Genomic DNA, 5,024 nt, shown 5'->3' with positions numbered 1-5,024 from the left:
ACGATAATTAACGGAGTTAATCTCGTCTTGAGCTAATCCATAATTAATAAGTGGTATGGCCACTTATTCATAACAAGATTCGACTCTTGTCTGATTTAGTCTACGAGGGCACGACCCATTCACTCCCCCATGGGGACGGAACCTCAGCGTGGCCACGGCCATTTATTGCCAGCTCACGAAGCTCACATCTATAAATACTAAGAGTGGAAGCCCTAGAAAGGGGGCTGCTTCTTGACCACTATTCACAAAAGAGAGAGAGAGAGAGAGAGAGGAGAAAAGTATACCCATCTTATGAGAAGAAAAAACACCATTGTAAGGCTCTGAACCTCTTCATGGAGAGGCAGACCAAACAAATATTATCAATAAATGCTGTTAAGATTTCTTCTCCTAACCTTGAGTACTTATTTTCATGTTCTTCGCTCGGTCCAATGGATTATTACGATTTCCTATGATTTTTCCGTAACTTATTTGTATTGTTTTGCACTCATAAAGCACACGATAACTTTTGAGCAAACAATGGAAAAGGAAGGTTGTATAATGATATCGATTTTAAGTTTTTAACACTTTTCTTGCTTATAAGATAGGAGATGCTTTTGGAGCTTTGGTTATTTATTTCTCTGAGGTGTTGAATTAAGAATGAAAATGTATCTCTTAATTATCACAAGTTACAATCTGAATAGCCGAAAATGATATCACAAATTTTTTATTTGTTTCAATTTCTGAGCTCCTGTTAAAATGATTATATGACTAAAATGATATTTATAATGGATCGTAAAACTGATCTCCTATGAGACTGTATTTAAGACTTGTGCCACCTACATTTTCTTCTTTAGCATATGTAATATAACGAGCAATAGCTAAATGAGGGAAAGGAGGACTCATTAGTTTCAATGTAATGGGTTTGCTAAGTGAAAATGCATAAAGAAATCCACAATAATATAACAGGAATAGTTTGATTAGTTAGTTGTGTAATCAGAGACAAGTGAGGATTTGAATTTTAGGGGTCAGGATTATAATCCTTTTAAATTACTGGATTCTAAATTAATAATATGTATATATTCAATTAATTTCTTAAGACAAATACATAGTTTAAACAAAAGTTAATGAGTTCGACCGAACCCGCATTCCACGTGTGGCTCCGCCCCTGGTTGTGTAATGTGTGGATTAAAATGTTGATAGGGTTCGTCATTTTGGGGTTAGGTGGTCTTGCTCAAGGTGTAGAGTTTAAGCTCATCTTTAAGCATTTTTGATTAGATAGAGATAGCTTCTTCCTTTTGTTTTAATTGCACTAATTTGAACGTCTGAGAATTAGATTATGGTAATATATCTCTAAAGTGAGTTCCCATTTTCAAATTGTTTGACCACGTGTCATGCACTTTATACATTTATTTGTCTATAATATATTAAGGCGCAGTGCAAAATGAACCCGTGATGATCGCTCCAAATCATTGATCAGAAGGAATGGGCATTGGATATTATGGTACGAAAAATACTCACAATATACATAGTATTTATATTAAACAAATGAATACATGACCGGTGGCTTTTGAATTCATCTTTAATTAGTACTATCACTTAATTATGATTAATTGGTATATGTTCTATTACTCAATTTATCACCTAACTATATTTTGTTAATATGGTTTTTTGTGGAACAACAAGGTACGAAAGTTTTCCATTTCCTTGAATTGGTAGTGTAAATTATGGTTTTAAGGGGAGAATGACAGAAATGAGATATTTCGATGTTACTATTGATCTTTTGACCCCGGTACTAGAAGTTTGGGAAGAAAAGCCTCATGCCATAATTTTAAAGTTCGCTCGTCATGATTTTCTTCATCACCAAAATTTTAAAACACGCAACAGTTATGGTGATCATCGGGATTTCGCCACAAATCATGACGGATCACCAAAAACATTTCAGCATCGAGCCTAAAAATTCTGGCGGGTGTTACAAAATTTTGACGCGGGCTTATTGTTTTTTAAAAAAAATTAATGGGGTCAAAATATAAATAGTAGTTTAAAAAATGGTCCATCCAGCGTAATTTTTAGGGCTTTAAATATATGTAGGGCTTTAGTTGTCCTTTTGTGGTTAGGTGTTATTGAAGTGTGTGTGATCGCTTTATTTAAAAACTTAACAGCTTGTTTGGATGGTTGTTACACATCGTTTCATAATATATTGTATCGTATTTTATTGTATTGTACTGTATCGTTTGATGAATACAATGTTTGGATAGATTGTATCGTTTGCCGTTGTTTTATGGTATCATGCACCAGCAATATGAAGAATAAATTTGCAATATTATAAAGAAAAATTATGATACATGGTAAATTTATTATATAAAAAGGAATGGTAAATCATAAAATAAAATTATTTAATAATAGTGAAGGTGAGATGAGAGAAAAAGATAAAATAACGACGCAACCACACCAACTCAGTCGTTACATAAAGTGGCACATTTCGTCGTTATGTAATGACGGATATAACAGTACGATACTATAAAATTTAAGTAACAACCAAAACAAACATTGTATTTGAAGTAACAATACGATACAATACAATACGTAACGACCATCCAAACAAGATGTAAGTTGTTAAATAGAGCAAATTTTATTTACTTAATTATATCTTTGTTGAAATTTTGTTGCTTTCAGTTACTACAATAACTTATTTAACATAATAAGTTGCTTAGTTTTAGGATGAATTTCAATTTTATGTTTCTATTAGATTGTTTAAGTTAGTTGAGATATTTTAGGTTTTTTGAATTTTAAATTATGTGACTTTTTTATTCCTAATTGGCTATTTAAAGCTTTATTATGCTTAATAAAATTATTGAGAGACTTTTTCAATCAATACTTTAAATCTTTTTGTTGCCCCATCTTTTAAAAAACCAACACCACAGGCGGTCCCAAGATTTGAGCATGACAGGGGCACCATTGTCTTTAGCATGCCAATTACTAGTGATAATTTTTCAGCAAAATACAAACTTTAAGTTCACGTTTTGGCTCTAAAACTCTTTGCAGAAAGCAAAAATTTGATACCAAATTATTTTTCTATGTTAATATTTTCAAAAACAAAATTACTCAAATAAAATTAAAATATACTCAAATAAACTTACTGTGTCAGCTGAAGAAGAGTCTCAAACTCAATAATCGTCGCTGATTCGGACTGTCGAAGTCGAGCTCGAGCATACGCAAAATAAGGTTAAAACAATTGTTTGAAAAAGTATTTTATTTTAGTACGTGGGGTGAGCAGAGGATTTTACTTTTGTTTGAAAAAGAAAGGTGAGAGGCGGAAGGGTTACTTTTGTTTTTAAGTTTGAAAAAGGTTAAAACTTTAGGTTGATTACCGGGTACAAGTGCTTAAGAATTCAAAAAAGATAAAATAAAACTACTAAGACCTAAGTTAACAGTCGTTGAATTAAAAAAAAAGAGAGAAAGAGAGAGAAAGTGCAAGAGCTCGGTTTCGAACGTAGGTCCATCCAGTAACTGAAGCTCTCAGCAAGCTACAAAAACCATCTCTTCCGTCCTGCTTTTGTTGTTGAGGGGGCCAGGAAAGTTATTTAAGGGGTCCTCAGTGTATATACAAATATATAAAAAATATATTTACGGTATTTTTTCCGAGGCTAACAGGTTCCTGTGACCCCCCTAAGCCTAAGGTAGGTCCGCCTTTGACCAACAGTGGTATCAAGAGCGTCATTGGTCTTACGGGATCTGTGAGTTCTTCCAAAGAACCATTTTCAAATTATTTTTAACCAATATCAATTTTTAAACCTATTTTCAAATTAAACATGGCAAGCAGTAGTTTCCCTTTAAATGCTCCACAAACTTTCACTGGCAAAAACTATCGAATTTGCTCAGTGAAAATAAAATCATATCTTAAAAATTATGATTTATTAAATGTTGTAATGAAAGAACAATCCTTACGAGCAATCCCTGAAAATCCTATAATTGTCCAAAATCAAATACTTTCAAAAGAGATTTTAGATAAGACAAGGTCACTAAGGGTGTTTTTATGCACAAAATTATAAGATGAAAAAGAAAGAAGAAATGAAGAAAAAGCACTTCACTACAAAAGTATGCAATTTCAGCGATGCTCAAAACAATCTTCAAGCACAAACAACAGAAGCAAGAAATGAGGAGGGGCAACATTTTAAATTGCAGTAAATGAAGCAAATGAGGAGTGTTGAAGTTTTGTTGCTTTCAGGTACTGCAGTAACTTTTTTAGCATAATAAGTTGCTTAGTTTTAGGATGAATTTCAATTTTAAATTTCTATTAGATTGTTTAAGTTAGTTGAGATATTTTAGGTTTTTTGGATTTTAAATTATTTGGATTTTTTTGTTCCTAATTGGCTATTTAAAGCCTTGTTATGTTTAATAAAATTATTGAGAGACTTTTTCAATCAATACTTTAAATCTTTTTGCTGCCCCATCTTTTAAAAAACCAACAGTCTTTAACATGTCATGCACTCGCATGCCTAATTCTTTTTATGGGCTAAGTATGCAAAAATTCTCTTTTGATGATGGGCGGCGGTGAGACTCGAATTCAAGATCTCTACCTGCTCCAATACCATGTTGTTGTGTGTGACCATCTCATATAAATTTAAATTCTGAGAGAAAGAAATATTTTTATTTACTTAATTATATTTTAATATGTGGTCTTTGACGTTTTTTGGATAATGGTGCTGATAAGACTAGTTTTTGCTCATCCCAACTATTTTATCGGATATTTACTACCTCTCATTCATTCAAATATAAAATATATCTACCCATGAAGACTTATAAAATGAAATCACCTAATGAAAAAACATTAGGTTGTTGAGAAATTTAAACTCATCGTTGAGCTCTTTATAAGATAGTGACAACTTCTTCTTTTTCTTCTAGTTGTTGAATTTATTTACTCAAACATTTACATTTGAGACTTAGATTATTATGTTATCATATCTGTAACGCATCTACCGAATCTGCTAACAAATTTTGACACTGTGGACTGTGGGGTTAGACAAACTCTTAAATGCTTAATAATT

This window comes from Nicotiana attenuata, unplaced genomic scaffold (genome assembly GCF_001879085.1).
Source record: "Nicotiana attenuata strain UT unplaced genomic scaffold, NIATTr2, whole genome shotgun sequence".
NCBI classification, from domain to species: domain Eukaryota; kingdom Viridiplantae; phylum Streptophyta; class Magnoliopsida; order Solanales; family Solanaceae; genus Nicotiana; species Nicotiana attenuata.
This window is presented reverse-complemented; position numbering follows the sequence as displayed.